Source organism: Andrena cerasifolii, chromosome 1, assembly GCF_050908995.1.
Source record: "Andrena cerasifolii isolate SP2316 chromosome 1, iyAndCera1_principal, whole genome shotgun sequence".
In the NCBI taxonomy this organism is placed as follows: Eukaryota; Metazoa; Arthropoda; class Insecta; order Hymenoptera; family Andrenidae; genus Andrena; species Andrena cerasifolii.
In genome coordinates, this window is record NC_135118.1 from 8,649,470 (window position 1) to 8,675,512 (window position 26,043).

Consider the following 26,043-nt stretch of genomic DNA (forward strand, 5'->3'; position numbering starts at 1 on the left):
ATATTCCCAATATACTTTTTGTTAGTCAAACATTCTTTGATAGTGGATAGGATTTTTTCATTTTGCCTTAGGTCTCTAAGCGCTGAGCAGTCTTGTAAGGCTGTTCGAGTACTCGAATGTTCGAGTAGCTTGAAGTTCGGACCGAACCGAGACGCGGTTTCCGAGCCGACCCGAGTACCCATGAACCGAATAGCTCGAAAGAACCGAGCGGCTCGATAAAACCGAGAGAAACGCGTTTTTTTCGGGCGGTTCGAATATACTTGGAGCAGATCGAAATTTTTTAGCAGACCGACTGGTTCGAGTAGCTTGAACCTTTCGGGCAATACGAAGGTTTCGAATAGTTTAGATTACGTTTATCTACGGGAATGTAAATAATGGTTCTCAATAAGTAATGTGAATAATTAAAATGTAAGCTGTAAATGGAAATATTCTGTAACTTTTCAACGTATTCATATACTTCTCTTTGTGTTATCTTTCTTTTCTTCTTTTGTAAATATTATATATATTATTAAAACATAATTATTCTATGCTGATTATCTGTCGTGATTTCATACGATCTCTTACAAATATTTACCATCCCCATTCAAGCAGACTGGTATTGCGATATTACATTAATAAAATAAAAAATGAGAAATTGAAAAATTAATAATGCAAGGTTTACGTATTTAAATGTTTGCAAGTACTTCGTGATTCTTTGTAACTACGCTTATTTATATTTATTTAATTATTTATTCATTTATTTATTTATTTATTTATAAGCGGGTAAGGCTCTGTGTTAACAATGGCGCGACAAAAGTAAAACCCACACGAAGAAGGCAAAAAAGTAAGGAAAAAAAGTAAGAAGAAAAGGAAGGTAACATAAAGAGAAGTGTATGAATACGTTCATAACTACACAACAAAATGGAGAAAAAAAGAGAAAGATTTGAATTCAGTACTTACTTTCAAAAGTTACAGAATATTTCCATTTACGGCTTACATTTTAATTATTTACATTACTTATCGAGAACCATTACTTACATTCTCGTAGATAAACGTAACCTAAAATATTCGAAACATTCGTATTGCCCGAAAAGTTCAAGCTACTCGACACAGTGGGTCTGCTCGAAAATTTCGATCTGCTCCAAGTATATTCGAGCTACTCGGTTCTTTCGAGCCACTCGGCTTTTACGGGTACTCGGCTCGGCTCGGCTCGGCTCGCTTTTTCCGAGTACTCGAACAGCCTTACAGTCTTGCATTAGGGTAAAGTACCCAATTACTGTCACCTTAAGCTATTTTACTTAAAATAACGAATAAATAAACGTTGTAAAGTCATGCACAAAAAGAATTATGTAATTCAACCTATAATGTATACTACAGATTATATACTATAGTTTATTTATTCGTTATTTTAAGTAAAACAGCTTAAGGTGACAGTAATTGGTTAGGTGTCAGTAACTGGGTCCTTTACCCTATATCCCATTCACTATCAAACAAAGATACTAGATACACGCAGATGTCAGTCTTGTCTTCAAATGGAAGAAAGTTTACACACATTTACAACACATTTACAACAGCTCTCGTAAATGTGAAAATACACTTTAGAGTTTTACATCGCCAGGATTGACTTTAGAACCTACGTATGTTGATTAACCCTTAACTGGTATACTGTTTTTGGCAAACGTGGCTGGTATACTGGGGTCGTGGCAGACCCCAAATAAAAAAGGACACAGAAATTTGTAAAGTCGACCCTGAATCAACCTCTATGAATATTTTGTTCTTAGGTAATGTGTAAAATAATAGAAACCTAGAAAGTTAAACTATTACTATAAAATTAATTAGAAAAACAGTTTACAAGCTTAGACAAGCAAAAATTTTGCAGCGAACTTTGCGTGCCTGGGGTCATGAGCGACCCCAAGATACCAGTTAAGGGTTAAACATCTTTTACACCTCTCGGTCTTATCTGACAAAAAGCACTAGGTAATCCATACTATTATATAGAATTGAAGTTGTATACTTTGAAATGCGTTTTCTCAGTAAATACGAATTGTACACACAAGTGTGTTACATCACCTTGTTCGCCTTGGCGAGAGGAAGGCCCTACCGTTTTTATATTTTTCAAAAACTGATTTTTAAATAATAGTAGATCGGGACGCCACCGCCAGGTGGCGACCGCTCGAGCGCTTCTCGCTTGCGAAACAGCACCGCGGCGGGAATAAGTGGCCGAGGGCTCTCGAGTGTACAGATTGCGGATTATGAATCAGTCGCGCTAATATTTCGAGCGAAACCGAGACGGGGGATGCTAGTTTGTAATTAAACCTGCAGTTGCGTAAAACGTATACATATGTACCGCATAAGAAAGTCGTCTCTTATTTACAAGTGTCATATGCATGCATAAATTACACTCCCAAATATGCAATAGTCTTTTGTGTATCTTTTTATCTCCTTCTCATTACAGCATTATTCACCTTACAGTCTTTGAAGAAGCACACAGTGGTACCTTTTTAATTGGAGCGCATCTCAGCTAAAAAATTAAATACCTTAGGACGTGCTTACCTACTTAGTGGCTGAAGATTGCAAAACGGTGCCACGTATGTTAGTATTAGGGCAAAGGTTAAATGAAACGATTATGTAGGATACAAGTTTGACGACCATAGAAGCCTTTAAAAGGGATTGGAATATTTTATCCCGCATATATAGCTATAGCCATGCAAAAATTTGCATTCCCCTTGTTTCAAATTACATTTTTCCAAAATGTAATTATTTCTGCGTCAACATAATAAAAGGTTGGGATTTTTCCTCGTATCGTACAGCAAGAGTACAGTGGTTGCTAATTATAGATTGTTATAAAGGTTGAAAGTCTTTCCTAGAATCTATAATTGATGTGAGGTAGTCACATACCACTCTAAAAAAAGTTATACAATTTTCCTTTCCCGATATTGAACTATAATTTCCTCCTGTTTCGTAACAAGAAAATAATATATTAAAGTTGTATAAATGCAGGTTTTTACTTAACACAGATGTGACACCGTAAATAATATAACTTGTACAGTACGATAAGGGAAATAACCCAAATGTTCCTTTAACCCAGCGGGAGGCGCACCCCATATTGTAACACAGGTTGTCGCTACCGGGTCAAAAGAACCCAAAATTGAAACGTAAAAAACCACGGTTTCGGAATATATTTTTTTAACTTTGTAATTTTTATGTTAAAGTACAGTGTTTTAAGAATCAAACATAATTTATGAAATATCTTAAAATCTTTATTAAAGTTCTTTAAAAAATTGTAACAGAAACTCTGTCTTCATATTTTCGCAACTAGCGCCTCTGTGGTAAATTTTACCCAGTAGCGCCACCCGCCGAGTTAAACATTATAGCGACACTTTGATACTTTTTTTTTATAAATTATAACCTAAATGTTCGATACTATAGCTGTACACCCATTAGAACTTCACACATGCATGTATCGACGTAGCTGATATTCTACATTATTCTATAATGAAATAAATGCAGCATTTAATTTATGCAACCAACGTAATTAGTCTGCTTTATTATTATAGAGATCCAAATCAGTACATGAGCTGAAGCAAAGCGATTATTTAACAAATCAGAATGTCACGTACGATAGCGTACAACGACCTGTCAATCCGAAAATGTTAAATTCTTACACATATCATGGAATACAAAATGAAAGCTATGATAAGCGCGAATACTTCAATTACAAAATTTGACAATATAAAAACTAGTCTGACACAAGTTCAAGTTACGGTTGGATGTCAAGAAGATATAAAATGAAGAAGTGTATAATAACGTAACAATTTCAACTTGTTATAATTTATAAATTCAAATAAACAGGCAGATTCAGACATCCATGTGCTAAATACCTTAAATACAATACAGTTGACCCTTGAACAACGCGGAGGTTAGAGACGCCAACTCCCCGAGTAGTCGAAAACCCGCTTATAATTTTTGACTCTCCAAAAACTTAGCTATAGAAAATGTTATTTTGAAAGTTATCGCCGCGAGTGAGAGGTTCTATTCCGTCATTTTTTAACATAAATTCTAAGAAGAAATTCCGAAAATTTTGTCCACCAATTCACATATTCCATGCGGCATGTATGCATCTGGGAACACCGTATGTAGGCACAGTAATGCCCCGTTTAATATTGAAAGTGTCGAGTCCGCCGATTTAATCTATGAACGAGACCGTGGCACGTTTTGATTCCGAGATTGGCAGCTGAATTCTCCGAGCTCGACTCGATCGCTGATAAGGATGTCTTAAGCTACAGAAATATATTTTTTGTTTTATAATTAATCATTGCAGACGGCACTGGGGAGTCGTTAAAGTCGAGATGTCAAAAAATTCTCCAAATCGGTGGGACCTGTATCTCCAAAAGTTATTATCCGTTTCGACTGAAACTTTTCTTATTTTGAAGAATATACTTCTGGCTAGGAGGGAAACCAGAACAAATTACAAAAATGACATTTTCTAAGAAAATAACGACACTTGAAGTTTGAAATCACTTTTTCCCTATATTTTTCATACTTTCAACGCCTTTGAAAATTATAAATTTTCAATTCTTGTATTTTTTCTGGTATGCCCCCCTAACCAGAAGTATATTCTTCAAAATAAAAAAAGTTTCAGTCGAATCGGATAATATCATTTGGAAATACAAGTCTCACCGTTTTGAGAACTCTGTTTCGAGAAAAACGCGTTTAAAGTTTTACTCAAATGCCTATAACTTCGGGAATTATACGAATTTCAACAAATCCTTTTAAACACGTATTCCTAAACGGTTGAACATTCGACAAATGAAATAAAAAAATCGACTTTTACACCGGAAGGTCCCCTTAAAATACACAAAACAGTCAGACTGTGTTCGTATTTAAACTCATTTTTATCAGGAGGGTCTTAGCAAATCCATTGCAATCTTTTTTATTCAGAAGAAATGAAAATTCTAGGAACTTCTATTTCTGTCGGCCGAGGTGACAACATTGTTTCTCGGCTCGTGCGTCGAGCGACGGCGAGTCGTGCTGGACGCTGACCTGGGCTAACGTGGTGGGGATGATTTATTCCATAATAACGAGCCATTTCTTCCCATATTAACGGAGCATTACTGTATAATTGCATATTTCTATTTAAAAATAGTATACAACTGCCTATACAGACAGAACAGTAAGAAAATATTTAAACGCCCTATTTGCTGTTAATAGACTTTTTAAACGACTAAGTCAAACTGAATAGTGTGTTTACGTGAAATTTCGCGTTACGCAAAGTGACACAGAGTGTATGATCACCAGCCACGCTTTTGAGTAATTATCCGCTGTCAGTGGCAGCCGGCAAACGTCACGTATTCACGAATGGCGCGAACGTCTAATTAAGCTCTCCGCGCTACACGCCGAAAGTATCAGCAACTCTGCAACGTAGTCAGCTTTTGAAGTAACAAAATGATTTTGTGAATCACATCTGTTCATTATATTCGACAAAGGCTTAATTAAGAGTCCAATAAGACTTATAGTTAGACACAGAAATTGGAGGATATAGTGCAGTTTTTAGTATCTTTTTTAACTTCATTTGAACGGAAATTTTTGGGGTACATTCAGAATCCTAAGGGGCCAAATAAGGTAGGATTTTGTGGACTATTACAGCCTTTTAGTGATGTGATTAAGTTGTTAAATAAGGATTTTTTTTCATTGATAAAATTAATTTATATTTGTATTATTTCAGAGTAATTTTAATTCTGTTGTTATCTACAACAGCTTGATTAATTTATCCATTTTTTTTAATGGTTATGGAATAAAATTTGGTAGTTTATATTTAATAAGAGTATTAAGTATAGGAGTATACCCTGCGATGATTGGTGGGTGGGCTTCTAATTCTAATTATTCTATATTAGGTGCGATTCGATCAATTGCACAGTCTGTATCTTACGAAGTAAGATTACTTTTAATGATATTTACTGTAATTTTGTTAATTGAAAGGCATTCATTCGAAGAGTTATATGAATATCAATTTCAAATTCGATTTTAAACTAACGACACTGATTAGAGCAGAAAGGCCCTAGACCATGCATAAGGTGAATTCTCGCTGTTCGTCTAGCCGTCGAAACATTTTCTGATCGGTTTCGTTGATGGAACGATGACGGAGAGTGTGAATACCGTCGTGCAGAGCTCACTGAAGGATTTTTCGACGAAAGGTTGCCTACAGCCGGTTAGACGAGTAGTGAGAATCGACCTATAGGGACCCGTGCATGCTCGAGTGGAATTGCTGGCAGCTGAATCTGAACAAGATACTTTATACTGTTCTGAATGAAGCCGAATTCTTATTCCCTACTATTTCTTTCAAGTCACTTGTCCCGACGTTTGGAACATGTTTACTTTCACGCGCGGCTGATTTTACGATTCCACTATACTTCTACCACTTACTGCTGTATATACATGTGTAGGGTTGCCACCTTATCACCATATAAATCCCGGAGTGCCACACATTCTAACCCGGAGATTCGAATATAAACCCGGAGATGGGAAAAGCAAAAAAGTTTTGTTCCCGAGTATCCGGAAAATAGATGTGCAATTATTTTAAGCTGAAACAATTCAGAATTTACAAGCGTATGTTTTTTTTAATTAATAACTTTTACTGTATATAAAACTGACACCATTCTATAATTCCACGATTTCTTATTATCTCATTTTTGTCCGCAACCCGGAGATTTTTCCAGTTAAACCGGAGCCCGGAGATTTGCTTAAGAACCCGGGGTCTCCGGGCTAAAACCGGAGAGGTGGCAACCCTGGTAGGTACATACATTCGCACTAGGGATTGCAAATTTACCGACTTTTTCAATTACCGGTAATTCGGTAAAATCTTCAATCAAAACCGGTTTACCGGTATTTTGTTTAGGTATTGAAAATATAAGAGTAAACATTACAAAAAAAAAACTTCTTTTAAACTCTAATCGAGCATTATAAAAATAAAACTATTCTGCGCATAAAATATAAAATGATATAACAAAAAATAGATATATTTATGACTATTGACAATACTTATATATGGATCGTCACCGCGAAAACAATGAAAAGAATCTTAACTTACATACATAATTATTATTTTTTGTATTTAACAATTCCTTTTAATAAATAAGCTCGCGAAAAACATAATTTGTCTAAACTTTGGTCCCCTGATCGCGACGTAATTTTTGTACAAAACAATCCAGCCACGGATGAAGCGCTCTCAGATTCTACACTTGTTAGTCGGGTAGTCATTAAAAAATCATTTGCCATTTGTATATATTTTCTCTTTATTTTTCTACTTGAGAATAAGGTGAATGTCCCAAGTTCTGCTCATTTCGTATTTTTCTTATTATTATATGCGTCACGTTTGTACTACAGTTGCAACAAAATTATTTTAAATTATTTAAACATTTACGCGAGTGTTGCACGAGCTTGGAGCAATGCATACATCGCTCTTTTTCACGAGCAGAAAAATACGGACATTTAAAGCCATTATATATTTAATTACAAATTACTAATAGTTAAACATCTTCAAATAACTTTCTTAAATAGTTTTTCAATTGCTTGATTTATTATTAAAGAATTAATCAATTACTCTGCAAATTTTCATCGCAAACAAATTTTTTACACCTTCTTTATGACGAGTTACCTCTTAAATCAGCAGAAATTGGGACATTCACTTTACGTCCGTTCTTTTGACGACTTGATTCAGATTTTTTTAGTTTTCTTTGGGATCAGAGTTGGTTTCTCATGAGATACTTCGGTTCTCGTCATTATTAGTCATTGAAGTTTTTTTTCACTGATAACGTAGTAGATGTCGACGGAATTAATGAACGAATATATATGCGCTATATTGCTATACGTAATTTATCGAATTACCGGTAAAAATTTGTGAGTGTTTCTCGTGATTTACCGGGAAACTGGTTTACCGATATTGCAATCCCTAATTCGCACTGTTAATGAAACAGAACAGTGTCGATGGCTGGGAATACAAAATTCTCGTATGAGTATTTTAAAGAACGACAATACAAAAATTGTTCGATGGAAAGTAATGATTAAAAGACAATATGTCTTGAGTTGTGGGATAAGATTTATGGGAAAGTTTAATCTTTGATTTTATGGGTAATATTTGGTCCGCTTGTAATTTAAGCTGAAAGGTTTCATGGATACAGAGTTTTCCCTAATTTATTGCGTATGCATGTCGACGGTAGTTTATGGCATTCGATGTGGGAATTCTTAACTTTGCAGAGGAGCCAATGTTTTTGGCAATTATTTTCGAAGAATGCTTAAAAAAATCTAGGTTTGTCATTTGTTCGTATCAGTAACAGTTCTGAATTATATTTAACGCAGTAGACGTTGTTTTTTGGAAACTTGCTTTTTGTTCGAAAAAGGAATTGCCAAATAAAGATTCGTGCGTTTCCGTTTATTCGATACTAAACAATTTTTTACTTGATAAATTACTAGAGATGAATAACGAGTGCTGTACAGTAATATATGAAGAGAACGGGTGTACAGACCATCGATACAACAGTGGCAAAATCGCAACTGCATCCAACAGATATTTATGCTATGTGTATTGTTGGATAAAAGAGGATCAGTTCAATACAATGTTTCAGAAAAAGATGAATTCGTTAATTCTGAAAGGTCTCGTAAATGATTAGGTAAATTATGGATGCAGAACCGACATTCGTTAACAAAAGGTGAAAAATCCCTTTTCATCATAAAAATCTTCCACCACATAAAGCGATCACGATTTAAGGAAAAATACTATGATTTGTGTTGAGAATCAGGGACCGATCTGGAGAGGCGCAACCAGGGAAATTGCCCAGATCCATAAATGTGGGGGCAGTAAAATTGGTAGAAAGACAAAATTAAAATCAATAAAAACCAGTAAACATGTCAAACTTTTTGAAAAAGCAGTAATGAAATAGGTAATACATGTTTGAACTTAGTATCAAAACTATCGAACTTATAAATTATTTTAAATCACCCATACAATTGTTTTTGTCATTCAACAAGTACGTCCAAGAAAAATTAACTCGCTGTGAAAAATTATATTTTAAAATAATTATTTATAAAGAGCGGCAAAAACCATTTTTGCCCAGAGCGGCGGAAGAGCTAGATAGGGCCCCTGTTGAGAATTGACCGTCCATTGTATCACGGGCCCTAAGTTCACACTAGCAGTGGGGATATCGTCGTCTGTTTAGGTCGTTGCGAAATCTGATAGACGATAAGGAAATTCAATAGTTGTGAGGAAGTTGTATATGTACGTTATTGGACTGGTAGGAATTATTTTGTTAAACAATCAACGTCCCTACGCTACCATTCTTTTGTAAGGTGTTTTTTCCTAACTGTTCTTTCGAATGTATATCTGCAATTCATCCCTAAAGATTTTTAGGGGATCGCGAAGGTGAAACGTTTGCATAACGAAATATGAAAAATTTTGGCACTACATCCTGATAAAACCTAACCTCTTCTGAAATTCCCATGTTGATAGCACGTTCTGCTAAATTGCTTTTCAAAAAGGTATAATCTTTATTAGACCACCGTGTTTTCACGGTCGAGTGAAGTGTTTTGAATTTCATTTTTCTTTCCGCATCCATTCCACTTTCACTGTTCTATCCATCGCTACCGTAGATGTTAAATTCGCTCTTATCAGCAAAATTAATGTTATTCTACCGCTGGATGTTTTCTCTACACGACTCGAGTACATATTGTGTTTACAAACAGTGTTCCTCCGACTTCCCGAGAATTGGAAAGTCGTTACGTGTACTAAGTGTACGAATACGTTTGCGACATTAGAATTAATTACCTACCTATTGGTAATCGTCTGCACTTTTGTTAACTAGAAATTCATTGTATCACAGCATAATTATTTCGTGTCCATCGTACATTCACTGCAGACGCGGAGTATAAAGATTCGAACTATACCGATGGCCGAATACTTTTGTGACTGACTGTAATTCGTTGAAATCCCCTCCGCGCGTTTATGTGGGATCCAATCTCATGTTTATATTCACTTCTGTGGTTTCTTTAATTGATAATTTCTTAGAATACCGCAGAAAGTTTAATGAAGATTCTAAAAATAACGAGAGCGACTAACTATTTCAAATAGCGGGGCAATGTAACAGTTATCGTTAAAACTGGCTTGAAAATCTTTAATGCTGAAAACATGCGCGTCGTAAGTCACTTAGCAAATTCAGTCCAACGTAAATGAATGCCGAGGCACTCTCGACGCGACAGGATTTTGTCACGCATTCATCTTTTCTTACTACCATCAAAACATACTACTCGGTACCAAAGGCAACTTTCGTTATTGACACGCGAGCCCTCAGAGGGACAATAAACAAGAGCCAGTTATGCGGAATACCGGCTGAAATAAGCCAGGATTTCCCAAAATAGTCGCGCACTACAAAAAGTTATTCTGGAATCTTCGAAACTTTCGCTATCTCGCGCAGTTCGAAGAGGTACGTGAAAAGCCGTGTAGCAAAATTCTGTGGCCCGCGCCAAACGTGGCGGCAACGTGAGTTTTTCCTTACGAACAGTCTGCGGGATATACTTTCAGGCGTATTCCCTTCGACAGAATAAAATGGAGTTAATCGACTCACCGTAAATACGAGGATAATCCGTATGCAGTCGAACGGAAGAACACTGCTCTTTAATCAAAGAATCCCTCTACTGAGTCAGGCGTGCACCGCGTTTCTGTGGCACATGTCACACGAAATTGTACCGGGGTGAGAAAATAAAGGTGTCGCTCGCTAAGCCACCAACCGACTGGAGATCGTATCTACTAGTCCACTCGTGTCTTTATTCGACTGCTGTTGTTCCACTGGTACGCTGGCAGAGATCGGTTCGTTAATGCGTGCGAGCAACGATTTTATGGCTGGTTATTGCGTGGCTAATCCTTAGAGGACGGTCGTCAGGTTAGGTCGCCGGTAGTATCGCGCACGCAGCCATGCACGCACAGAACTTCCAATTAAAAATCCAACTTGTGTCCGTCGCTCTCTAAAGACTGGCCGAGTGTAGCTTAAACGCGAGAACGAAAGCACCTTGGGAAGCACACACGCGTAAGCAAGCGCCTCCTCGGCATTCACGCGACTTCGGTGTTAAACGTACGTACACGACACCAACCTGAAGCGACAGGATACGCGAGAACGCGATCGAACGTACCGCGGGCACAAACCGAGTCGGTATCGACGAACAAAAATTTCGACAGGAACGGTAAATATCCTCGGCGTGTTAACGCAGGCTCGTGCATCAATGTGGAATCTGTTACGAAGCTCCGTGAAGCAGGCACGGATATTTTTTCAGTCCGCCGTTTCTCTCCGTTCCCACCGGCTCGCCGGTTCAGACGCGCGCTTCCTTTTCGCTCTCTCTACTACTCTCCTTCCTGTCCTTCCGCTCTTTGTTCCGCACGGCTCGGCCGTTGCTACGTGACTGACCGTCTCGTATACACTCGTGCCGCACGAGGCGCGCCGAAGACTAACGAAGGGGGACCGACGGACGGTTCGTCGATCGGAAACGACCCTCGGCACTGAGGGAGCCTTCCTTTGTTCAGGCGAGACTGTTCGGCATGGCTGGTAACGTGCTTTCTCTCTCTCGCTCCTCCCTTGCCCGTTTCCTTTTCCTTCCTTCCACTTTTATTTCTATTCTTCCCTTCCGCTCCTTCCCGTGCATACACACCGGTCTCACTCTCACTGTCTCCCCCTCGGTCGCTGCTCGCGGTCTGCTTCTCACTCTGTCGCTCTTTTCTCGTTTCACAAATCTCCGAAGCGAACGATCGCGCGGACTGTTGGTAACTGAGACGGCGGCAACGGTGGAAGGCGAATTCACACACGGCGTCCCGACGTCGCGTCGGTGGCAATGGCGGTGGCGGCGTTGGCGTTGCTGGTGGAGGTGGCTGCTGACGGTGGTGGGAGCGCGGGGGTGGGGGGTGGTGGTGCAGGCGACGGCGACAGCAGTGTGTCCCTCCACGTCGCGACAAACTTGGTGGGGAGGACGTATAAACGCAACCACCATCGGTTACTATTCCCCTTTGTATCTCCGTTCGCTTCAGGATGCCGTACGACATCCTCCACACCCCTCCAGCGTTCGCCCCACGCGCATCAGCCAGGCACCTATTGGCAGTCGTCACAACGGATATACGAATCCAAAGAAATCGCTCGTAAGTTAATCGTCGTGCGGCTTTAACTATGATCAGCTGCTTTTATGCAAACCAGTGGATGCCACTCGTTGCATTTACAGCCATCTGTGGTGGTACGTATCTGCGGTGGCCATGCATGGAGGTGGCTTGGGTGGTGCGTTATAATTTCCAAACATTCAGTGGCGCGGCGTGACGGCAACGCTTGAATTATAAATCCTTGGCCGCCCTAAGGAAGAATTATACTTTGCGACAGATAACCGTTACGTTGCAGGGAACGGATAGGCGGGGTTATGCAAGAACGAAATTAATAATAGATAGAAATTTTCTGCTCGTCGTTGGAATGGCAAAATTTTATCGATTTGAACGCGCGGTGGATGGGCATGTTGTAACCAAATCCATAATATGATTATCAACTTTCCTGCAACAGTGACGCGACTGTTGCGTATCCACTGTATATGAATAATGCAAAACTTGAGGGAGCAAGGGTACATATGACTTACGATAGTATCCAATTACTAGGAAAAAAATTATTTACTGTATAACCTACGATATGTTATAGCCTTTCGTGGATCGATAACGCCCTCCCCCCTTTTTGCAACCTATCTTTCACGAGGGTCCGAAACATGGGGTCATTATTTCCAAGAATTCACCACCTTTTGTTCGCCGACGCTCTTTTATTTAACGGATCATTATTCCACGCATTTAGCTTTTAAATATGCATAATACTTAAGTGTACAATTAATTTGAATAAAAATTTTCCTCGTCAAGCATATGACGCACACACGTCTATTAGGGTAGGTGTGGGTATTATCGCGGACTTTTCAGATAGGTTCACTTTAGAACGCTCGATAAAGCGCTCAAATAAATGTAAGTCCCTCGTTCTGCTGTTAAAAGAAAATTGGGACCTTAATAATTCTATAAAAAAAATTGTAAGGACGCGGTAATAGGCGCAGTTAATTAAAAATACAGAGATTTAAGCATCAATGTCATTGCAGGAGTTACTGCGGACAGATGATAGGCAAAATACTAGCATAACAAATCCTATTGGCCTTTTTTTTATTTATACGCACTGTCGGCGCCGCACGTTTTGCCAAACTATTTCGCTTCTGTCTTTAAAACAAAACGTGATTTACCACTTCTGTTGATGCTTTCCGATGGAAAAATGTCTGCAAATCGCGTGAAACATTCAGATTTCCTCCTAGACCCTTAGTTTTGGAAATAAATTGAAAGATATCTTCAAAAAAGGGTGCAGTTCGAGTGTCCTTTTCCCTTTGATTATTGTTTAAACATATTTAAATGTTTATAATGCAATAATAACTTACATCGTTGTATTCGGGAGAATAATTTGTCGCAACGAGCAACCGAATAAGTATTACCGTTTCCTCACAAAAGATGTTCAAAGTTGAAAATTTGCAGTTTTTTTCCAAAATCGAATTTCTCAAAAACTGAGGGTGAACGCGACAAATGGTTTGCGGATTCGTTATCAGGACACGAAAACCTATAAGAAACGGCTATTGAATGTTACAAGTCCGAAAAAAGTCAAAGTTCGTCGAACTGTGTTATCTACTTTACAACATTAAATAGGATTTATTTTAGAATATCCACAGTAATCGGAGCATCCTCAGTAACACCCACACTTATCCTATACAATGTACAATCATACCATTGCTGATATTTCATCTTCCCCTATTTTCTCTGCCCTTTTTATCTGAAATATAATGGCGGTCTTCTTTCGATAGTGAGAAAACTGTACGAAATAAAACTCTTTTCCCGTGCTTCCGAACTTGAATGCACAATTTATTCAGAACAATATGCGTGTCGGTCAAGTCGGGAAAAAGTTGACACAAAGTAGAATGAAAAAAGTTAGAGAACCATGAAAACATCTAGGTACACCTTATATATGGGAGAAAGATTCAGAAGGATGAAAATTAAAATAGCGGTTGCAATGAAGGGTGGCGAAGTATAGGGTAGCCAGTATTTTCAATAAATAAATGGGGGTTCGACGTTCGTGAGAAAACAGAGTTGCGACGATCGTTGCGTGGTTTTCTACTTTACGCGAAATCGTTCCCTTACGTTTTCCCATTTCCCAATAGCGGGGCAGTTACGGTTTCCCACAGCGACCCCTCATTTTCCGCAATATGTGACAATTCTCCGGTTTAAAGTGTATATTTGTAAATTTCTACACCAGTGCTTTATGATTAAATTTTGTGCCATAAAATATTGGACTTATACAAAGTAACTTTCTTATTTCCTGATAGCAATGTTTCTGCTGATGTATTATTTAAATCTGGTGTAAGCCTTTCACGTTACAATTGCAGAGTTACATGTTTAACCCTTCGTTGACACTCTGGGTCACAGATGGCCAAATTTGTATTTAAATAAAATTTCGAATAACGAATAAAAGTTAAGAAATTATTCGTCATGTGTCGAATAAAGTCAACCCGAGTTAACTTTGTTCGACGAACAACGTTAATTTTTGTTTATTCGACGAATAAAGTTACTTTTTTCATTCGTCGAGGAAATAAATCTTCATAATTTTTATCCTACCTTTTTGAAAATAGTACCAATAGATTGGTCAGGTTTTTCCAATGACAATAAGCCTAAACACGACATGTGTAACCAAACTACTTAGTTGTAACAATAATATCACTATCCAGGATAGTATATCAACCCCTTGGCCTACCGTTTAAATACCGACCGCCGGTACCAAATCAGCACCAGCGGTGAGCTACGCGTCGATCCATTCCACGGTTCGGCTCAGTGTCCGAAGTTGGGAATCGCACACGTCTTAGCCCCGTTAGCCAAGTTGCAACAAAGTAAATGCATGTGTATGCGGCCAGGAATCACTGAAATGAAAAGACATCGGCGAAAAGTTGAGTCGTAGTATCTACTAACCTCGATCCTGACCCTTGGTGTTTACATTTCGCCCGATCGACGTACCACGAGTCTCGCTCGATGTTGTAGGCCAAGGGGTTAAAATTGGATACTCGTGCTTAGGCTTATTTTCGCTAGGAAGACTTCAACAATTCATCGGTTCTATTTTCGAAAAGGTGGGATAAAAATTATGAAGATTTCAATTTTCGTCATTCGGCGATTCTACGATACTATATTGTAACACGCGCGGCAGGGCTCAAGTCCCAACGCCTCGGTTCTTGGCGAGTTGAACGCGCGCCAGAAAATTATTCGACCCCGAATACACCGTCGAATAAAGTTAAAGTTAAAAAATGAAGTTGGAACTCTCCCACGAATAAAAAAAGCAACTTTATTCGTCGAATAATCTAAAGTTAAAGCAAGTTTTATTTGATCCTTATTTGAATAATTTTTTATTTAGTTAATGCCAAACTCTGCTCTGAGTGTGAGCCACCCTGAGCTGATTTTGGCGCTCTGTACCTTCTATATGCAAAATAAATACCTCTTCTCCAAAGCCGACTTACAAACTATTTTTTCCCTCAAAATTGTGTATCTGAATAACAACTCCTATCAGCAACTCTACGTACTGTATGGTAAAAGTTGGTACAATGCTCGAAGGAAAATACTACTTGGTCTCGCAAGCCTCTTTCGTCTACGCGTGTTAGTCTTGAAATGAGCCCCCGAGTATTGATTCGTGGCCCTTTTTATATCGTGAAATTCGGCTAAAAAGTAGTGGGGATATGAATACCTTCATTGAATATTAGGTTTTCTGGAAAAACTCGGTTGCATCCCACTACTGCAGGAAACTGTGACCCCGCCGGGTCACGTGCATTCCGGACACCCGAAAGGGTTTAAAAGTTCAAAGATAGGGCTGCGTACGTAACACAAATAATATTTTTAATTACAGCATCATACGAGAAGCGCCTGAAAAGAAGAGGTGCGATAATAACTCACTGCAAAAACGTCACGTGATGTGCAAGAAGGAGTTAAAGATACACATATTTATATTTTTAACACGTCGAAGATAAATTCATTGAGGAATAAGGTTCGTCGACTAACAATTGAAACATTTACTTCCTAATTTCGTTAGGAAATTTGCAAGTAAATGTTTCGTGCACGATGAAAGTAACAATCACCTATTATATCTCAGCTAATATTTCCAAGTGTATACGTAGTAATTAATATATCTTATAGAAATGAATTTCCGCACAGAAACTCATTTGTAAAAATATTCACTGTCAATGTTAGTCTGTAGACATCACATGAAAGCATCGACTTGATGGAGAATATCACATCGCGTGTCTCACGTGCTACTAACGTATGAAAAAGCAGCTCTCTTCAAACCCTGCAAGTATCCCTAAGTGTATACTGTTGAAAAGTGTTCGAAGAAATGGAGAAAATTGTTCCTACACGTTTACGTGGACAGGTAATACTTTTATTGTTCTGCCTGACGTGTGTTATGTAGAGAATCAGAAACAAGGAGTAAATTATTCATAATACGAAAATGTACAACGATTTGGGGATAGCAAGAATTGAAGGGAAATATGGAAGACTGTATAGTAGTATACTTTGAAAATATAATAATATAATAATAATAATATTTATTGCATATCGGACCATATGAAATACTTTGAAAAGCATATTCAAATTAATATATGTACTCATCGGTGACACTAATTATTCGAACTATGTGGCCACAATTTTGTATATGTTTTATCATATGTCAAGGCTATATTTAGTAAATAAATTTAAGAAATACGTGTGTTTATATAATTGGAGAGTCCTTGTAGAAAACACTGTAAGTGTCAAAATTAAAAGAAATGGAAATGTTATCAGAAAATGTTCTATGTGCTTCTCGGTGCCTACTATAGTGTAGAATTTGATTTTTGGCACTTACAGTGTTTTCTACAAGCACTCTTCAATTGTAGATATTGCTTCAGAAAATTGCAACAAAATTAAATGAAATTCTTCTTTTCGTATTGCAAGTCATTTATGAAGAGGGTAATTCTTTACAGACTCTTTCAACTTTTTACATCCGATCGTAAAATTCTTTTAATATGAAACACAGGGTGTACTTTAAAGACACAGGGGAAAAAAAGTAAAGAAATAACCATAAATGTGGCGCTTAAAAGGTGCACTTAATGAAATAAGTGTCATGAAAAAAATTATCAAGAATATTAATGTTTAACGTAATCTTAGATGGTGACTTCATTAACAAAAATAAATAGCAATTTTTTCTTTAATAAACTACGTGGTCACTGGACATTTCACTTTTAGATTTCTATGTTTGGGATACAATGAAACAAGCAAGTAGTAATATCACACCAAATGCATTCCAACAAATACGCCCGTCCCTTTCACAGGAAATTAACATTTTCGTGTATGGAAAATGGTGACTAAATAGTTGGAGCACTGTTGGAAAACAATTGTTGCTTTGTGATGTTAGTAATGTTAAGTTTTGGCGGCACTTATCTTCAGTACACATTTCTGGTATCATGTTTACACAATCCTTTTTATTTATTTTATATACACATAGGGGAGACTGGGGCTAGTTGACTAATTTTTATAAATAGACTATTGGTACTTGATTGACTTATTGCACACCAAAAGTTTACAAATATCATTAGGTATACAGGCTTAATTTTTAAAATTGTTTTAATTGGGTCAGGGTCGTAGTTTTTATTATATTTAGAGTAGTGAGACGAATAAGACAACAAACCCCGATTGCGGGGTTAGTTAACAAATATGATGGGATTAGTTGACTTGACATTTACTTTTCAGTTTTAACCCTTTGCCTGCGAAAGGCGTATATGCTGTCACAATTCTATCAATATATACGAAAGGCGTATATATACGCAGCCAATTCCATCAATATAGTGTACGAAAGGCGTACATATATGTCCTACGACCAATAAATTTTTTCTTTTTTTTTCACTCCTACACACTGCTATTTTTCTTTTTTTTTTACTCCTTCACACTGCTATTTTTTTTTATTTTTTTTAAGTATCATGGTGTTAGATACTGTAATTATTTTCTACTTGTTTCTTATGGTCTATTTGAAAGCCCCGAGAGTTTGAAGGGAGGATAGGGTGTAAAACTGGTAGGGGTGAGTTTGGAGGGATTTGTGGTGGGGGAAGTGGATTTGAGCAGCTAAACTCTTTGCCTCGACTGCATCTTGAGGATAAAAAGTGCAATTTTTAATGGTATTCCTATGCTTATTGTTAGTCAAGTAATCCCGTCCGACATTGTCATCATGTTAAGGGTCGTACCTACAAAATCCCCACGCACCGCATAAAATAAAATACCCTAAATTATAGTCAATGTATCACGTTTCCACAAAATATTCATGAAAAAAACATGAAGCAAAAATTCATAAATAGTCGAAACAAAAATATTTACTTCCCGCCGATCTTTTTAAATTTTTCATACTCGCTGATAGAACACGCAAGTTTTTGTCACGGTGACACATTAAATGGCAGGCTGGTCATCCGTATGCTTCAATATCGCGAATCGCAGCATAATTTAAATATAATACAACAATTAAAGGGAATTAGTCAACTAACCTCGTTAGTCAACTAGCCCCGGTCTCCCCACCTCCTTTAAACTGACCATTTTGGTCAGGGACACCCGGTACGTTATTTTCTACAGCACAATTGCCTACGTCTGTTTACTCTTTTAGAAACTGGTACCTGCAGTTAATATTGATAAATAATTCTAAATTTTTCGATTTACCGATCACAGAGATGTAATCCAATGGTAAAAGTATCGTCATTTTGAGGGAAATAAACATTATATTTTAAGTAGCATTAGAGTATTAGATATAGAAACATGTAAAAGAAATACTATTGTGAGAAATAGCACTATTAAATCGTGAAGAAGTTTATGCGGCCGCAGTGTTTTAACGTACGTACCTACCCTCTGCTGCAAGTGTAATTTCTGATTCTTACGTACGTACCTACATACGTATACATAGTCTACTAACCTATGTTTTCCACGCTTCACCTTTACGCATTTTATCGGTATCTAGACAAGTTTTTCTGCTCTACCCCAGTTACATAACAGAACTATTTAGACAAAGAGTAGTTACCCCGACCAGCAGCTTTCTGTCCCTGCGTAAATCGTCATTTACGTTCATTCCACTTTGCAGCGTGTTGCTATCATGCGCGTTTCCAATATTTCTGAGCTCGACAGTAGGGTATGCAGGCTAGTAGACGGACGGAGCCAGTAGATGGACGAATCGTTGGTTAATCCTTAATATTGAAAGAACTTGAGTTTTAATCTATGTTATTGTTTTTTTATTTTGTAGAAAAAACTTTTGTTGTTTTATAAAACATTAATATATTTATTGAAATTTTTTTTTATCTGCGAAAAATTATTTATACGTACGGTATGCCAGTATGCGCTAGTCGCTTGATTCTTAGTAGCCATTGCTCGGTGTATTCGTGCCTTCAAGTTAATAAAAAACATGTTTGGACGTATTGTAAAGAGGTATTTAATAGATGGTTGTATTGAAATATTAACAATTTATAAATAAACGCGTAAACAATGAAAAATAAAACGATAGAATTTATAAAAATGACTGTCCATGTACTGGTATGGAGTTTCTAACCTAAACCCAGTAGATGGACAGAATAGAATTGAACCTTTTCAAGCCGTTTTTTTTTTTAATAAAGAAAAAGTTTACACATTTACTTGTATGTAGGTACCTTATTTTTCTTTTAATTTAGATGGCAAGCAACAAAAAATATATACCTTATATCAATATGCACATAATGATGTACATAGCTAGAGCCTTAGAAAATATTAGAAGAGGAATGAGTGTGGGAAAAGCAGTCAAAGCATATAGAATTTCTAAATCAACATTGCATGCTAAATTATCAGGGAAGGCTCCCGAACATTGTAAAATGGATCCAAAACCTATTTTAACCGTAGGCGAAGAAAATTTTAAATAAAGCCAGGCTGGGTTTTCCCGTGTGTCCTGACGAAGTGAAAATGAAAAGAAATTTCACAAAGAAAATCCAGTGCTGTAAATAAAGTTTGTAATCCGTTGATACTGCGAGAAACAAATCTAAACAGCGGAGAAGATGGAATCAACGAAATTTCACTGGATTTAATAGTTGAATCTGTTAAAGAAACTAGTCAAATTTTATAATTCCCTGTTAAATTATGTTATTGATTAGAATAAATGAAAGGAAGTAATAAATTATATAAGCACACAATATTTCTTTCCCCGTTGCAACGTTTTGAGTAGACTAAAGTGACCAGACGTTTTATGTTAGAATCTGGGACATGTAAAAAGAAGCTTACCACATTCGTAAGGACATAATTTTCTTAGTTTCTTTAATTATATAATAAAGACATACTTCTGATAAATTAAAACAAAATTAAAAACACTTTTTTCATAACAAAAAATTAACTACATATATCATAGAATATCAAAAATAACTATATGGATATATATTTTTACATTGTGCCACTACGAAAATGTTAAAAAGGTTACATGTCCAATTTCAGGGCAGTCCCACACGATCCAGGACGTCTGATCACTTTGGGATAGATAGAACCTCACTTTATTTGCACTCTGGGGCCATAACCTGTTGCACAATTTTCGGGCAATGAAGACAGCATGCGTTTTTAATTTTGATGAAATAAACTATATTTTAACAAAAAGTGCCTTAATCTAGGTCACTACTATGGCTAAGAAGCCTTTTATACGTCTAGCCAGACACCCGTCCATCTATTGGTTCTAAACTGTCCATCTACTAGTCTATCTACTGGTGATACGGGCTATGCGTAGAGTTTTCATCATTTTATGCTTAACTACATTAATTTTTCTACTTACAATAATTTTTTTCTTTAAATTTATACATTTTTACGTGCAAAGCTTTTGATTTTTTTCTAATACAACAGATATTTCTAAGAAACACCTTGATGTAAACATCGGAATCCGCTAAACCGTCCATCTACCAGCCTGCTTAGCCTACCTTGCTTGGCTATTGCAGGCTTCGATACACGAGTAGTACGAGTACATACCTACTACGCGTACATTTGTATAGGCCTCCTCGAGTTGAAGCTCTACTGGTTACTAACGTATTTCTCCCTAAATTTTCAACTAATTGGATGATGAAGTGCTGATCGAGTTTTTAAGGCCGATGAAGGAAACGCGTTGGCCCTCAACCACAACCGACCAATAAAGAGCACCTGCTTCGAGACCAAGAAACGTTACATGCAACGAACATACACTGTGTAGTTTCTCTGGCTGGTTACGTTCCGTTTCGTCCCGGGCAGGCGGATACAAAGGCCAGAGGTTCTCACTATGTGTCAACCACATACGAAGAATTCGAATTATTGGGGTGTCAGTATCTCACTGACAAACTGCGCAGGAATGGTATACTGGCACCCACGAAAGGCGTATATCGTAAACGAATATCTAAATGTGCTTAAATTCATAGTTTAAACTTATTTGTTGAAATCGTTAAAAATGATAACGCGGGCGCTTTCAGCAGGCACATATGTCCCCTCGCACCTATTGACATTTGCTGATAAGAAAAACGAATGACGTAAATACCTACTTAACTGAAAATTGCAAGCCAGCGGAATATCTCCAAAATCTGTTAAATTCATTTTGCATAATGTATTGGTACATTCTATAAAATACTCTAATCTAGGTCACGTATTTCCTGTTTTGTATTTTGTTATCAATAAATTTCTGAACTTTGTATGAAAATCATAAAATAACTTTCTGACACAGAAAAAGAAATAATCGTTTTTCTACCAGAGATGACTGTAACTTATTGTTAGTAAACGATAAAAAATTATGTTAGAAAGTTTCTAGTAATTTACTGAATGTGCTTTAGTGTTCCTGATTTCTGAAATTGAAAGAAATGTTGGAAAAATTATATTTTTGGAATGATGTTGATAATATTTATCAAAAGCACAAGAAAACTTTAACTAAATGATTAGCAGTTGACCATGTATCAGTAGTTGACAACTTTTCAGAAAAACGTGAAAAATAAGATTTTTTAGAAGTGCAACTATCTCTTTTCAACAGCCACAGTTCGCCACTTTTAAAAACCTTATTTTTCACGTTTTTCTGAAAAGTTGCCAACTACTGATACATGGTCAACTACTGGTACCTTTACCCTAGTATATGTTATAACAAAATCGTCGTAATACTATGCATATGATTTATAAAGGAAGTATATAAAAGAGTAAATAAAATTCAGACTGAATTATTTAAAAAAATTCAGGTAAACTTAAATCGTTTAATTAAAAAGGCATGATTTTTTCTTAAATTTCTCAATATCATCAGCTCGCTGAAAATAATTTTCCGTTTATTGAATAACATTCCTTCTTAAAGGTACTAGGCAGTCGTTTTTATCGAAAATGAAGCATTCTTTTTCAATTAATTACAAAGAAATAATTTGAAGCTGAGTCTCGTCCTTTGACAAAGAGTTTATTAACAACACAAGCTTTAAAAAGCATGTTTGTTCAGTCTAAAATATGTATTATATATGACGCTACAGAAAGGGACATTTTAAAAAAGTTTCCTTTGTTTTACAGTGATAACTCAAAAACGGAGGTTCCAATCGATTCAAATCAAATTCCAGCATGTTCACAAAATGTGTAGTTTCGGTCTGAACCTAAATTGAAGTTGATCACAACTTTTATTCCTTATGAAACGCACTTTTTTAAAAATCGCCATTTCGTAGCTGTCATTTTTCATAATTTTCTTCTTTTATAGGTTCAGTGCAGAACCAGAGGTATTCTGAAGTCAAAATCGCTGCAAAACAGAAGACACTTTTTTAAAAACTGGCTTTAACCCTTTAGCGCCAAACGTATCATATATGATACCTACATTCCGTTTTTTTTTTGCGTTTTGCCGTTTGCATTCGCAATTCACTGTTCGCAACAGTTTAAGTAGAATATGTTTAGCCTAGTTTTATCCGCTGAAGAAAGCTGGACCTACCTGAACTCTGTATTAATTGGTTTTATGCATTTTAACCACTGCAAAAAAAAATAATAATGATGAACTTCAATAACATTAAAAATAAGCGAAAATCTTTGAAATTTGGAGGAATGAATCTTTATGCAATAGTAAAACCCCCTGCAAATTTTCAGAAAAATTGATTCGGTAGCTTTTAAATTATTTAACTTATGGGAAAATGCAATATCGAGAAATATATCTACAAAATTAAAAGTGAAATAATAGGCCCAAGTGTTTGAAAATTTGCAAGCAGAAAGATCAAACACTGAGCAAAATTGTCACAAAAATACCGAACAATTGATTCGATAGTTTTTTTTTTAAATGAAAGAAAATGACACGGAAACTTGCGCTTTCAGGTACACTCCAACAAACAAGTATATCATAAAAGATCAAATATCCAACGAATTGACACAATAAAATTAAAAAGTAAGAGCGAATTCAACTGAATGTGCGATAAAAATACACCATTGCCATCTCTGACTAAGTAGTTCTCATCACAGGAAAAAGCTTTATTAATATCTTGGAAATTGACTAGCTTTTGAGTAAGATTGTCACTGAAATTCATCCTTAATAAAAATATATAAATTCAGGCCATTTTTAAAGATAAAAAGATAACGGGATATTTTTCCTTCAACGGGATCTAGTAGCGTAATTTATAATGCATACTTTTGGTGAAACAAACAGGCTTCTCTAAACATTGTGTCGAAGAACAAGCCCCGCTCCAATGTATTCCTTTGTAATTAACTGATAAAGAACTCCTAAATTTTTTACAAAAAAAAAACACTGTACACGTTAAACAGGTAAGAACTTCGAAAACTGTTCCTTGTTCCGCTACATTCAGAGTAAAGAAAAATGCTAGAAAATTACAAAATAAAGCGTCACTATTTAACGACGAATTATCGTTTTCGGAAGGTGCATATGTCGATCTCGTTTTCGATTCCACGGTTACTCGTAATCATCACGGTGCGCGGCCACTTTTGACATCTGTGTCAGGAAACAGCTGATCTTTCGAGAAAGCGGCAGCTGGGAGTCGTATAGGCGTGTTTGCTGAACAAAGTCGGCCGTTTTCAGTCTAGGAGCGATGCCTATGCGTTTTCCATTATCACTCAGAGGGCCACCACCTTGATGAAATAAATCTTGAAATTAATTGTTGGGAGTACGGCTCATCGATCTACCGGCGATTCCCTCTATCTTTCTCCCCGCTGGTTGGTTCGCGGCGCGCCGTTCCCTTTGCTCGGCTTTCAGGTCGATCGCCGCCACCGGGAGGTTTGGAGGCGAGCAATCGTGTCGGCGTGTGCCATGCCGGAAAACAGCTGACTTGTACATTTTCGTTAGAGGAGCAGCTGGCCTCCCAGTCCGAGGGCCAAGAGCCGTCTGCGTTCCTTATACCGGGTGCCCCTCGGTTACTCACACCTTCCCAAAGGTGTTTCCAGGCCACGAGCCTTCGATGTTCCATTACTCGTGGAATTTTTATATACTCGACGAACGATTGTCCACTAAAACGGTAGTTTGACGACGAACAACGTCAGACATACGGCGGAATCTTAAACTAAAGACAATGAAAACACTTGTACACACCTTCATTTTTTTAATAATATTATATCCTTTGTCGGTTTTTTTTTAACCCACCCTCAAATAATATTATATTTGAAATAATTGAAAGCGTCTAATATAAGAAGACAGTAAACGTGTAGTTAATAGTGTACTTGTATGGAATGCAACTATTGCAAGCGATCAGAATTGATTTATCCAATACCCATGTGATCTCCAAACGACATATAAGTACTTGAATAATTCATATAAATAATTATATTATTTAGAGCAGCGCTGCCAGCCTGCGGTGGGGCCCCTCGTGCGCCTGCTTCCCCTTCTAACCGTTCGTTTCCCACACAATATTCGCCAGGAATTGTAGTAGCATTGGATTGCTGTGGCGACCGTGACGTGTGTCACTAATCACACGTCATGCGTAGCGACTGACTTTCCTTGACGAAGGAGGCGTCAGATGTAGGGGATCCATTCACCGTTCGAATTAAATAATTATTTGATGAAAAAAGATCGAAAGGGATACGAGGAAATTCTTCAATATGGGAAAGAGAGCTTTTAGAGTTTACTACTGACGCATTCTTCTTGGAAAAGCGGTTGTAGGCAACAATTATGTACATCGTCCCTAAAATGGGAAAAACCCCGAGGAGGGACAAAAGAAAAGATGGGAATGTCCGCTCGAGAAACGTAGGTATTATGCGTTTACGATTTATATTAACCGGTCAACTGGCAAAGTATAATATTTATCAAAAGCACAAGAAAACTTGAACTAAATGATTATTCCTGTATAATTTATATAAAAGTTGTGTAAATGAAAAAATAGATATTAAATATAATTGGTAAATTTATTTGTTTAATACAAAATTTGTACAAAGCGAAACATTACTTTTTGGTTTTAAAATTTATTTTTAAATAGCACAATGCGTCTAATGTAGCGTCAGCGAATCTATTTCTTTTTTGTGGCAAAATCTGTTACTGTTATATTTTCACGTTATATATATTTATCTTGGTTGTTAAATGAAAAAATGCGTCTTTTGACCCTTTTTGAAGAAATTCTGGATCATGCAAAAATATTATACGGGATACAATAGTCTTATCCCCTCTCTTTTATATTTTTTCTGTAATAGTACTAAATTCAATTTTGTACACAATTTTTCTAAAGTTTTAAATAAGAATTTAAGAACACCTTCAACAATTAATAATATCGAATCTTCTGTACTGTGATTTTCTACTGGAATTCGTATAGGTTCTAATGTTATTAATAAGATGTGTAGCACTGACGAATTCGTATAAGTACCTACTACATCTGTGGTGCAGTGAAATTTAAATTATTAAAACGCCTATGAGAATTATCGACTGGTTAATAAGGTCGATGAGGCTGCAAAAATTTAAATTTGCAAGAATTTAAGAAATTTAAAGAAAATTGTTACGTTCTAAAACGTATAAGAAGATCTATATTAATAAATATAAATTTCCT

General features: G+C 36.8%; 1 protein-coding gene across 2 annotated transcripts in view; it reads right to left on the reverse strand.

Annotated features, from left to right (window-relative positions):
- Brat (tripartite motif-containing protein brain tumor) overlaps window positions 1-26,043 on the reverse strand; it is a 159,831-nt gene that overhangs the window by 117,460 nt on the left and 16,328 nt on the right. The window contains exon 1 of one of the 2 annotated variants that reach the window (XM_076814171.1): window positions 10,593-11,829. The exons of the other annotated variant lie outside the window; for it this stretch is intronic. The gene's annotated coding sequence lies outside the window, so the exon portion shown is untranslated. Of the gene's footprint in view, window positions 1-10,592; window positions 11,830-26,043 lie in introns of those variants that run through there. 2 annotated transcript variants of the gene reach the window in all.